Raw genomic sequence first — 14,238 nt, forward strand, 5'->3', positions numbered from 1 at the left:
TTTGCAAAAAGTGCAACTTCAACTCCGGACAGCCGACCGTCGGGAGTGTTGCTTGTGTTTAATTGAATCACGATCACGACGCGAACGACTTTATTATTCCATGCTTATGTATTCCGGCGAAACATGTCATTCCAAGAACAATACGATACAATGACAAGGGATTACCTTTACTGCCTCGAGACATTTATCCAAAAAGATATGCTAATACCTTGAAGGGTTCGTAAGACAAGTATTATTTATCGTGTGTAACCTTTTGTATTTATTATTATAATAAATTAGATGACAATTATATAGTTATTTATTTATCCATAAATTGTTCTATAAGATGTAGACTCTTCTTTTATCATTATTCGCGCGTGTTATGCTAACTGAAGTAAATTTTGAGCGGTACAAAATAAGTACCTAGTACCTTGACCGCGTGTTTTTATACTAATAACTAAAACAAGATTATAGAACGAAAAGAAACTAATCCACTAATTTAAAACCACCGTATGCTAAAACCAGAAAAAGCACAGGATGAATGAAATAAAGCGACTCCTTATTTTTTCGCCCCTTGAAACAAGAATTGAGCTAAAATATTATGCTTAGGGAGGGGGTGGGCGTAGCGTATTGGTAAATCGATTGCCTTGTACGCAGCGCACCTGGGTTCGAGTCCCGACCCCGTACATAGGGTTAGAAATTTTTCCTAAGAGATTTTTCTAACCCGAAGAGGCGAATGACCTTAAGGTTAAAACCTCTATAATTGAAATAAAAAAAAAAAAAAAAAAAAAAAAAATATGCTTAGGGACCATTCAAAAATTACGCAACGCTTTTAGGGGGGGGGGGGGGGTACAACAAGTTGTGATATGTTGTGACATAGGGGGGGGGAGTTAGCTAGATCGTTACGTAACATGTTTTCACCGAAGAAAAAAAATCTAGGAATTTGTTACGTAATAGGGGAGGGGAATGAAGAAATTTGTAACAATTTGTTACATGGGGGGAGGGGGGAGTCAATTTTGGGCAATTTTTGCGTTACGTAATTTATGAACGGTCCCTTATTCAACAGTCATCACTTCACTCAATTAAGGTCACGCGTATTCTCTGACACCAAACAAACAAAAAAAACCTATCCGTTCAGTCACCATCCGAAGAACACGTGCTCTCCCACAACGCCCTCAAATCAACGAACACCCAAAACCACGTACAAGATATCTACAATCTCTAAAACAATAAAAAACGACGCGCCCAAAAAAAGCTGATCACTTCCACATACAATAAACAAACGAATAAAATAAAAATGTCATTAATCATAAACAATTTACGCAATAAAATATCAATTGTCACACAAACAAAGATATAGCAAGTTGCTGGATTAGATTGTGTAGGCCTACACTGAGTCCAAATGAAAAACAGGATTAAAAAAAGTTGCGAGATACTTCATTGGTATTTGTTGCGAATAGCCGAGAACACTTCAGCATCCCATTCTCATTCTACCTCCTAAATCACACGCACACTCAGACCCTGCTTTCCGTCGAAACCTAGAAGCCGTCCGTCCGCCACCCAATTACCAACGCAGACGATCCACTCTCCACCAAATCAACACGTCAAAATGATCCACCACCTGGATTTACACGATACGTCAGTCACCAATCAACGGCACAGCACGCGCTGAATACCCCTCTGGATGGACCCAAAGCATAACTTGCTCCCTTCCCCCACACCTTCCTTCCGCACGCAAACGAGTGGAAGCATAAGCTACCACCACCGCGCTCGACTGCACTGCACAGCCACGAACAGCACTTAAGGTCACATGCGAAACCGACACATGAACTCCAACATCGCTTCCCACTGAAAATCCCAGGGTAGCAGACCGCAATGACAAACTATATAGGGTTACTGCTCCCTAATTCATCTTAGCTCCTCTATTCATCTCACCCATTTGAACACGTTAGTTAGAGCAGTATCTGCTATCTCTATTCAACGCATTAGCTTAAATGGTAGGATGAATAAGGGTACGTTGTACTCGACTTTTCGCTTCGCTCAAACGGGAGCATTTTACATTTTACAGGCAATTTTTTTAACTGTACTTCTTCTTAGGTACGTAGCAAAGATGATGATACCTATTTAAGCGCAATCCAGTCACTATAAGTCGAGTTATCAATTAAATAATGTGACATACTGGCTACCCTAGCAACAGCAAAATCCAACGGCAACAGTAATCGCCATACACACAATCAACAAGAGTCCATCCATGCTCCCCCCGCAGCCACCACGGCTCAATCATCAAGCATACAATTAAACATTCGCAAATGGTTCATACCATGCAGAGTCGAAGGCAAATGCACACACTGCCGAACAGCCAGCGGAAGAGAAAACAAAAGAGAACGTAACAGTCAACAAAGATGGGGCACGACAGGGCTGGGTGTGTGTGTGTGTGTGCTACCACACGACGAGGAAGGGCTGGATGACTCCAAAATGGGCGCTGCACACTGTCGCTGGTGTCACGCACACTCGCATGCGCAACGTATATAAAAAACAACACGATACACACATTACTCCAAGCACCCACATCGATTGAGCCGAGGGGCGATCTCCTGTTGAAGTAACTCACACTAATGCGGTGTCGATAATGTTGATATGAGATGTATGTTAATATGCGAAATGAAAAACGTGTACTTATCGTTTTGTTGGTACTTAATGGAGCCAATTATCGCCGTTGATGAGGCCGAGAGACATCGAGTGTAAACACACAGCCGCATGTACGCCTATATATTTCGGATTTCGGAACACAAACCAAAATTTTCTATGAGACGCCCCCCACACAAATTTTCTCTGACGAAACTATTTCGTCGCTGTACACCTTTACCATTTCGGAAAATAATGGTTTCATGCCCCACACTGGAGTATTTCAATCAAACTCCAGTTTCGGCATTCGCAGGGGTCTCCATCCCACACAATAAAACACCATTTCGCGTTCAAAAGCCTCGCTAACACTCGAAAAAACGGTTCAATTAACGAATACAAAAACAAGCTAGCTATCGCGCCGCTGTGCTGCCCCTTGTGCATTTTTCGGACTGATTGGTGCAAAAAACGTGCAATTCAGCTCCGTACAATGAAAGTTCCTAACGTTCAAAAACTCTATCTTCTGTTTCTTTCAAAATTTTATAAAGAAGTCCTTACATCGAAAGGTAACTAGTAGTCACTACAAAAATATCCTTCGTATTTTTAGTGTAGAAACCCAGTCATAGCTCTTTAGATCAAGTTCTATAGGTAATCATAGTTTATATTTCACATTTAACTCTTAAGCGCCATCTAACAAAGTTCCTGCTCAATTTCACAATTCTCGACAAACATATGATTACGGCCTAAAAGCCAACTGTCAAAATCCACTTTGAATGGAAATTCCAGATAAACCGTTACTAGTCGAACACAGTTCACAACAGTTTATGAAAGAGAAAACTTTGCTCTTTCGTTTACTACCAGCATGTGTGATTGGCGTGTAACGGTTTGTCCGGAATTTCCATTCAAAGTGGATTTTGACAGTTGGCTTTTAGGCCGTAATCATATGTTTGTCGAGAATTTCACTATCGGAACGCAACATTTATTATCTTTCGTAGATTAGAAGCAGAGCAATGTTCTTCCTAATTTACAGTTTATTACAACAACTCTCGAAGGTGTAATCTGTCGGCAAAGAACGAAAGTTGCACAAGTTCCTTGCCATCCTGTCTTGCATTATTATACATACCCTTTACCTACAACGTAACTGACAGAGTTGGGCAAACTGCGGCAGTCGGGAACGATACGGATACCCCATCATTACGTAGGCATCGTTATTGTTTGTTTTTGCAGTGCGCGTCGCATCACGGACCCGCCACACCTGAAGGCACGTCGCTGCAGGAAAGTAACAAAATACCTCTCACATTCCGAACGGGTGTAAAATCCAACACTTGCCAATTTTCCTTTACCCTACACTTTGATATCACGCAACACGAGAACCAGCAGCACTAGCGTTTTGGGTTTTTTCGTTGAAAAGATCCAACCCAGCGTGATGAACTGGCTGAAAGGATGGTCGCTGCCAGAGCGTTCTTTCGAAAGAAATGTGGACCTAACTAGAACGAACATGTGGTTTGCGTATCACAGCCATACCTCAGTTCTCACCGTACTAGGATAATTGATTAAAGAATAAATATTGATTATCCGCTTGATGAGAATCCACTCGAATAACCATCACGGAACAAAAGAATACGAAGCTCAAAATCACGCAGAGGAAAACCAACTAAAAGTCAAAAAATCCTAACCTAAAATTAGTTTTTCCTCCCCGAACATTTCCTTTGTTCCTGATCAACTAGCAAAAAAAGAGAGAAAAAAAACCTTCCCGTTCATTGGAGGCAACAGTTTGGTAAAAGAACAAAGCATAAAAGAGCATAATTATGATGACCATAACTGCAACAGCAGCGCTCCTTTTTGCCTTAGTCTGTTCTTTTTTCTTTATTGTTAAATACAAAAAAACTCCCTGATGTTTGATTGCCCAATGAATGATCCAGAGCGAACGAGCGGAGGCGACTGATGTCAGCCGAAGGTGTGCAGGTCTGTTAGTTTCCTTGCATAAAAGTGTCAGGATTCACACAAAATCTAGGTTTCTAATGATAGTAATTTTCCCTTTTCCCTAGCGCAGGGTAGGGTGTATGGTTCTCTTTTAGACGTATGAAACGAAGAATATAGACAAGTTCTTGGTTGAGGAATAATAATCATCCTTTAGGATAAGGATCGGTCTCTTGTTTATTTTTTTTATCTATTTATCATTTCATACCAAACTGGATTATCACAGATGTTTGCACACTTCCATAGACGGCTCCAGCTGGCTGACAAAGGAGGGGCTTTCTGACAAAATATTTCTTAGACGAGTTAAAAAATAAATGGGTCATTCCATGCGAAGTGATCAAGGCACGTGTAATCGACCTCCACGGATTGGACCAAAATTTAGAGGAATTGTTCATCTAGGGCCAATACATAAAAACCCAAACTTTTGTGTCAATTGAACCACCCCTCGGGTCATGGGAGCACCCCCCGTTTTGGCAAATTGCCAAAACCCTTGATTTTCTTTTGATCATATCTCCGGTTCTATTTACTCTAGTATCAAACAGGGTGGCCAGATAGAATTCCTTAATATCGGTAGGGTCACTAAAAGTTTATCGGTAGTTATCGGTAGGCCGGGTTGTTGTCCCAAAAACGTAGTATTGACATAGAATTGTAAAATACTGACAACACAGATCTCAGACCAAATCCAACCCGAAAAATGAATGTTGAGTAGGATTTGTCCAAAATCAATAAAAATCGGTAGTTTTCGGTAGGAATAACAAAATATCGGTAGTTTTGCCTTGGTCGTCTGTGAATCGGTAGGGAAGACTAAAATCGGTAGGACTACCGATAAATCGGTAGGTCTGGCCACCCTGGTATCAAACCACAAGATGGCTTTTGAAGAAAATTGTTCAAGGAGTTTATAAAAAATATTATTTGCCGACAGTGTTGCCAACTATGCAATTTTTTCAGTTAAATATTAAAAGTTAATTTTTCTCTCAACACGTATATTTTAATTTTGAAAATTTTAATGCCATCGCGTTCCTCAGACATTTTTACATAAAAAACACTTATCATCCCAATATAATATGAGCGCATCCTGAGATACACCGTTTTGAAGAGAAAAAACCGCAATTTTTTTTCAATTTGTTTATTTGATAAGGCACGTATGCGTTAGCTTAAAGGTGCCATTTTTTCATTGTTTTACATTTTGAATTTCTTAAAACTAGGGGGTTACACATTTCAATATTATTTTGCTTTATATAATGAAACTAAAAAAAAAGGATACAGCTAACTTATACATGTAAAAGAGGGGATAATATAATATTCGTAAGATTAGGGGGACAGGTCATTTTGTGTGTTCTTTGTATAATAATTCACTTTATGATTTTTAGAAGGGAGATTGTAGGAGAAATTAATTATTAACTAAGCGGAACATTTTACAAGCTTATTAACTAGAAATAACTAGAGAGAGTAGTTAAAAAAAAACCGCAATTTCCCAAATAAAATCGCAAGAGCACAACACTAAAAAACCAACTTGAGTATTCTGAGTTCAAACATAATTTTGTATTTGGTTTGCTTCTAGCAGATCAGGGTCGATTTTTATGACAGTTTGAAGATTTTCTCAATTTTGGCCAATAAAAATGGATTTTTATATGAGAAAATCGGAGTTTTTCCCTTCAAAACGGTATATCTCAGGATGCGCTCATATTATATTGGGACGATTGAGACGTTTTTTATGCAAAAATGTCTGAGGAACGCGATGGCATTAAATTTTTCAAAATTAAAATATACGTATTGAGAGAAAAATTAACTTTTAATATTTAACTGAAAAAATTGCATAGTTGGCAACACTGTCGGAAAAAAATAATATTTTTTATAGACTCCTTGAACAATTTTCTTCAAAAGCCATCTTGTGGTTTGATTGTAGAGTAAATAGAACCGGAGATATGAATCATATCACCGGTTCTAAAATCATATGATCAAAAGAAAATCAAGGGTTTTGGCAATTTGCCAAAACGGGGGGTGCTCCCATGACCCGAGGTGTGGTTCATTGACACACAAATTTGGGTTTTTTTTATATATTGGCCCTAGATGAACAATTCCTCCAAATTTTGTTCAAATCCAAATGCATCTTTTTTTCACTTCGCGTGGAATGACCCAAATACATTTAGTAGCGCAGAATTTTGGATGCTCATTTCTTCAAACGGTTCATATTTGGCGATTGGCGACTAGTGAACCAAACACCATCCTTCAATGAAATCACTATTTTTTATAAGTCGTTTATTCGATACGGCTCATCGCGGTGCACAGTGATTCCTCTTCATACAAAAGTCGGAAAAAATTAAAAAAGTGTATTAAATATTTTCAAACAATGGTTTCTTGGGTAATTTTGGGTCGCTGATTACGAATATGATGTCTATATAGCCCTAATACCTGAAGATATCATGATAGGGAGGTAAATGGGGGGTGGCTGTATGACGGTCAAGACGGCTGTCATGTGCTGAAGAGCGGAACGCGAAACGTTAAAAACAATTTCAAATAATTTAAAGAAAATTTCACGTGATTACTTGGGTCCAGGAAGGATTGTACAAAATCTCTAAACAATTGGTTCAGTACATTTTGAGTTATGATGGACACTGCATTTTTTCAAAGTGCCTCTGGAGATTCACTATCACTCGCTCAATTTCTAGCACTTTGCTATGCAAACTAAAGAAATTATTCTTCAAATGTTGCCATATACAGTGGAAATTGGTTGACTATTACCACTCTCTGTATCGCAAAGAAATCTAAAAATTATTCCTTTTTTAACCAATTTACTTGAAAATTTAAAATTGTGAAATTTGCTTGAAATAAGGTGTTTGGATAAATCAATGTATCGACTATAGTAGTTTTGAATCGAAAGGACACTGAACCGTCAATAAAATGCACAGAACTTTTTTTAATAATTTTAAATTTATGTTCATGCACATATTTGGAGCATGAATATTTATGTAAAATTAAGTCCCACCACACACACACCACTTGTCGTGCTTTCTTCAACGAATTTTAAACGGGATACCAATGCACTTTAATGTATTTTTAAACCAATATTGCTGTAAAATAAATGACATGTAATATCACACGAACGAAACTGTAAAATCGTATGCTTTTTGATGCTCCCATTGAGTACATCGCATTCAACTTAATTTTCAATCAAATTTTTGATTCAAGCTATGTATGTTTACATTCGTATTGATTTACATGTCGTTTGAATTTCATTATTTTCTGGTGTGTGGTGAAACACATAACTTTATTTAAATAAAATAGACTCGCATGAATATTCATTTTCTCTTTCGGTAGTACTCCCATTTCAATATGTTTGATTCATTAACTTTTTACGGTTCCAAAATGAAAAAAAATCTTCTGGTTTTTGAAATTATCCAAATTAGATTTGGAATGATGCCAAATTGTAGATCCTTTATTTTATTCGATTTTACAATAAAAAAGTTGAGAGAAAAAAACAATTTTGAACTAAAGTCACACAGATTAAAAAAACGCTTTTAATCCACCTAACAGTGTGAGACATTTCTTATAACTCTTAGCACTCTATTCGAATATTATTTCGATTGAAAACATTTAGAACTTGATGTTTCGCGATGCTTTTGATAACACATACTACATGGGAAAGTGGCAGGACTCCGAGAAACGCTCAAATCAGCATAGGACAACATCAGTGCTAGAAATCTCAAAGGCTGAACCAAATCATTGGAAAAGCGGAAAAATGGCTCATAAAATAGACGGACAAACGAATTATAACTAATGCTCTGTTAAAAACATATCTAAATTCTTCAATCAATGCATTGTGTAGGAAAAACTGAATTTTCCTAAAGTGCTGGGCCAAAAAAATCGAATTTTTTTTAATCTATTTGAATTTCATACTCTCAATTGCGCTTACTCAAATTTCCAACACGACTGTGAACTAAGAACTGAAATTGCAGCTCTTAATATCAAGCTACCTCTGAAGTGCATGCGTGAATAGTTAAAACTTTACTTCGACATCGACTTTTTTTAAAAGTGACTTCCCAGTAATATCTTTGATTTGAATTAATGTTACTAATCCTAATGTCAAAGAACATATTATAAAAAAAACTCTCATATCTCGTCACGGAAAATCATTATCATTACTAAAACATTTTTTTCGCGAAACTCTTCGAAAAACTTCTGTCACCCGCGCTAGTGCACTGTTCACGCTGCTCTGAAAATCTAGTGAAATCGTCTTAGGGGTCTGATTCAAGGCCATTTGCGCGATTTAAATCTGGGTGAGTAAAATCTGTAAAGAATATTAAAAACTAACGCCTATTCTATAATATTCAGTTCAGTAATTGGAGAGATCGTGCTCACCGCAAGCCATGAAAAATAAACTGCGTTGTGGAGCGACGGTCATTACTCAGTTTATTAAAAAATAATACTCAATTCGCAACATATAATCCCTTAAGCATACCAAATAATTTAGGATATCCTTTTAACATAAACTATCGCACGAATGAGAGTAATCGTCGACAGGTTTTTAGTGGTGATCTTACTTGACTTCTCTTTTATCGGTTCTCACGTTAAAGAGGGACAAGTCTGTTTTTGCCGTTGAGACATGTTGGTAGACTTGAGCGATTCGTAGTAATTCTGCCTAAGCTCAACTGCTAGCAGCAGAAGACAAAAGATTAGACCGTAAGATTTGAAGCCTGTTTCTAATGACCTTGCTACTTCTAGTTTTCCGATCTGTATATTTCACATCCTTGCTCTCACTTGAGTACAATGGCTCTAAATTTTCATAACTTTCCCTACTCAGTAATCTCTAGCTAACTGAATATCGTTAAAAAATAAAAAAGAAAATTTGACTACATAATAGTCGAAATAAAGAAGGGAAAAAGAATGGGAGTAGGTTCGCCAAATTTTGGAAGAAGTCGATAAAATAACTCCTTGAAAACTACTAAAATATTAGTGTAGTTCGTTGCAATTGAAAAAAATATCCTCAAAAAAAATGTACCAATTAATGTGGGGCAAAGTGAATAATAAATACAGTAAAGACCCGTTTTTATCAGCCCCATGGTGTATTTTAGGCTGACGAAACAGGGACTAAATCGGGACATATTTCTTTCTCTCTTTAGAATAAACCGAAGCTGTTAGAATATTCTTCTTTAGTTCCTGAAGCCTCATAACTATTTCTGATAATTTAATATAAATTTCGCTTAGAGGGAAAATTTAAAGTAGATTGATCTTTTTATTTTTGCATCTTTGCATCTTTAAGATAAGAAAAATATGCTCAAGAAAGGATTTACTCGGATTCAGCCTTGTTTGTCTGCTAGAGCCCATAGAACATAGTTTGATATGAAGCTGACAAAATCGGGTCAAAAAGCTGACAAAATCGGGGGCTGATCGAATCGAGGGCTGACAAAATCGGGGGCAGACTGAATCGGGGGCTGATCAAATCGGGGGCTGATTAAATCGGGTCTTCACCGAATTGTAATAGATAAGCAGTATTCGAAGAAGTTTCTTGTGGACGAGTGTAGAACGACTTTGTTTCTACTTACTTGGAGTCAGCGGCCAGAAATTCGGTTTGGTAAAAACTTGCTATCAAAATGGCATTCCGAAACCGTCATCTTTGAAGTTTTAAAAATGTGCAGAATAAATTTTTCAAAAACAATAGTAGCAGATTTCGTGTCTTTAGCGAATTTGTTGAGGCTGCCATTTGAAATAACCTTGTTGAAGGCATGAATACTTCGTGTGGAGAGTACATCGAGCTATAAAATGATATCTTTCAAAAATAACTTATTATTGTGAGCTTCACAAACTCAAGCTTTGGATAAAATTTAAATTTTATTGTTTATAAAAAGTAGAAGAGATTTATCATAAACAGTAAAATCATAATGCTTTTTAAATGAAACAAAAATAAAGCTTCAAATTTAATGAGACAAAACCTCGAACAAAACTTACAATTAACTGGTGCATTCATGACGTATGCACAGAATTGAGGAGAATAACAAGTGGTTAGTATATCAAGTGATAATCTTCATAAAGAAAATATGTTTTTTGAAGCATAAACATAACGTAGCACTTGTGAGTTAATACGAACTGATTAGTTTAGATGGCCAATTTTAAGAAATTTAACCAGATACAAGTAGGTAAGATCAATCATAGATGCAAAATGTCGATGACTACTTGATCAAAATTTGTCATCTGTGTCAATAAACAACAACCATATATCAAAAACTGCTATTTAGAACACAAACCAAATTAAAAACGTTAAAATCAAATATTACGAGCAAAATGCCACTAATGCACCGAACCCCTCCCTCCTCCCTTCTCACTCTTCATATGTGAACTCCCACTCGTCATATTTTATCAAAGTAATATATTAACCACCAGAACGCAGACTGTCAATAGCGCATGTTGGATGAAATCTTCTAAAAAATGTTCTTTGTTGGCCCTACGAACTAAAAACCTCATATGATACACATGCTATTACAACCTATACATATTAAGGAGGGGATAAGGTTAATTTGGTACAAAGACACGTTTTCTTTAAATTTGGAGATACAGAGTGTGTTAGTAGATTAGTTTGTATAGTGTACATCGCATTTTTTCGAGGTATCTCCTGAAGATTCAGTGTCACTCACCCAATTTTCAATATATTGCTATGAAAATTAAGGAAAACATTGTTCAAATGTTGCATTGTTGTATGGAAATTCATACTCTACATCACCAAAAAATGTTTTTTGAGTTAGATAGTTTTTTTACCGAGAATACCTTACCTTACCCTTAGTTGATAGAAGAAAGGTTTCATCGGACGAATTTCGCGCCAACTCGAACAAATGTTGACAGCACCCTCTCAGATTTTAATGAAACTTTCTGTACATGAAAACTTTGTCACAAAAAGCCACTTTGCATACTTTGTTTTTCCAAAAATTATCTAGACTGTGTTTTGAAACGGGTCAAACTTTTTTTTACCATTTTTTTCAAATGGCTATAGTCTAAAAATGACAAATCCTACAAAAAAATGTTATAGGATTGATTTTCTCAAAATTAGTAAAATTTTTGAATAAAAATATTGAAAAAACTCTTCATCGACTCCTACACTGAAAAAAATCGATTTAAAAAATTTAAAGTCGTTTTACAAAAAAAAAACCCATTTTTGATTTGGATAAAATTTTGTTTGTTGATAGGTCAAAATTTCAAGTTGGGCACTTTCAAGGAAAAAAAGTTATTTGAAAAAAACTTTTCCTTGTCCAAACTGAATTTTTTTTTCAGTGTATTTTTAAACCAATGAAAGTCATAATCATCTCAGAATCCAATTTCCCAACTACCTACATGCAAAAAATATCAGTAACGAATTTGGTATATATTCATAACAAACTTGAATGTAAACTTTAAATTAGCAAGTGGTCGTTACTGGTCGTTACTGGTGGATAATATAAGCTCACATAGCAACACTCAGGAAATACGCCTTAATATACAACATTAGCTCAAGATCATTCCACCCGTGCTTCATTCAAGTTTGTTATGAATATACCAAATTCGTTACTGATAGTTTTTGCATGTATCCGGCCAATAGGCAGTTGGAAAATTGGATTCTGAGATGATTATGACTTTCATTGGTTTAGTTTTCGATAAAAATACACTGAAAAAAAATCAGTTTGGACAAGAAAAAGTTTTTTTCAAATTACTTTTTTTCCTTGAAAGTGCCCAACTTGAAATTTTGACGGTAGGTAGGGAACTTAATTACCTATCTTGAAAAAAAAATTCATCCAAATCAAAAATGGGGTTTTTTGCAAATCGATTTTAAATTTTTAAAATCGATTTTTTTTTAGTGTAGGAGTCAATGGAGAATTTTTTCAATATTTTTGACTAATTTTGGGAAAATCACTCACACAACATTTTTTTGTAGAATTTGTCATTTTTAGACTATAGCCATTTGAAAAAAATTGGTAAATAAAGTTTGACCCTTTTCAAAAGACAGTCTAGATCTTTTTTGGAAAAACAAAGTATGCAACGTGGCTTTTTGTGACAAAATCTTCATGTACAGAAAGTTTCATTAAAATCTGAGAGGGTGCTGCCAACTCTGAATACGATTTGGCGCGAAATTCGTCATCGCACTACTAGGTGAATTCAATCGATTTCGTCTCTCATACATGTATCTAGATATTTTATGAAAACATTTTTCTTTGAGTTTCGGTTTAATTTTGGAGTTTACAAACTCTTATTTAATTTAATTTAAACTCTTCTTGGTCGAAAAGAAAAAAGAAAGTTTTCTTAACAACTTTCAGCATATTATTAAAATTCATACTCCTTTCAATAAAGAATACTATTTTATTATTGAATATAATTCCAAATACTATTTCAAATCAAAATGCTCATAACAAATAATTTCGAAAATGCATTAGTTTTCGATATATTTTAAATTTTGTTTTAACCAAAACTATTATTTTGTTTGATTACGACCTTTTCATAAGATGTGCGCGTTTCTCTTTCAAAAATAGTAGGTTTATGAAAATTCTCATTGAATTTCTTGTGGCTTTTCTTTTGACATCAAGGTGTTATTGTAAACTTTTTGAAAGCTATCAGAAAACAACAAAAATATGATTCAACTATATAGTTTGATCATCTGATCCTATAGCTGAATCATATATTCATTGTTTTCTTGTAGCTTTCAACTTGTTCCCAATATCGCCTTGATGTCAACGGGAAAGTTGCAGGATATTTTATGAGCATTTTGCAAAACCTTCTGTTCTTGATGGAGAACACAAATAACTTATGAAAAGGTCGTAAACAAATGGAATAATTGTTATTGCATTTATTGGAACAAAATTTAAAATATTTCGAAAACTACAATATTTAAAAAAAATCAGTGTATATTTTTTCGTGTAGAAGTTTCCATTCCCTGCAACTATTTCTCAGATAGTTTTGCTGTATAAAATACGGTAACCGAGAAATTTTTATTTTCATGCTGCATGCAAAAATTTCTACGCCCTTTTAAAAAAATGCTCTTGTATCAAAATTGACAGAAAAAATCATGGAGATTCATGATCCGAACAGAATTGCAAAGTTTTGTTCGACTCGGAGATGGTCATATTTTATGGTCAGCCACTTTCCCATGGAATCCCTCATGTACGTTAAATCGATGTATACCTGTACACTGTTAATACCAAAAAGATGTGGTTTGCGCAAAATTGCGCAAGATGTCATAGAGATTTTCGAAAAGCTGATAAAAAAATCTTCAAAATAGGCCTAGTATTACATGCGAGAAAGTGTGTGCTCCTATTTGAAATTCGAGATAAAGTTTGTTTCAGTTTCTCCATATATTTTACAAGGGAAGAGAAAATCGAACAATGAGCGCACTGAACTTTGAAATACTGTAGCGGGCCAACCACTCATCCAAACGTCCTGAAATTTTGGCAAATCATTTCTCATATACTGTACAATAATACAAAAATAACCTTGGAACAAAATTAAAAGGTGCATTTTTTGACTTTTTCCGCCTCGGCATCACTGTGCGGTGTCTTAACGGAGCGGAGGGTCTTTTATATATTTACAAAATGTGACTAAAAACAAAAGCAAATGTTGAGTGTTTGTCGGATTTCGTACGTGGTACTTTCTATAGCGTCTTTCGCGGCGGGGAAACACTTGTCTGGTCACCTGCTGTATCTT

The sequence above is a fragment of the Topomyia yanbarensis genome, chromosome 1 (genome assembly GCF_030247195.1).
Source record: "Topomyia yanbarensis strain Yona2022 chromosome 1, ASM3024719v1, whole genome shotgun sequence".
Taxonomy (NCBI): Eukaryota; Metazoa; Arthropoda; class Insecta; order Diptera; family Culicidae; genus Topomyia; species Topomyia yanbarensis.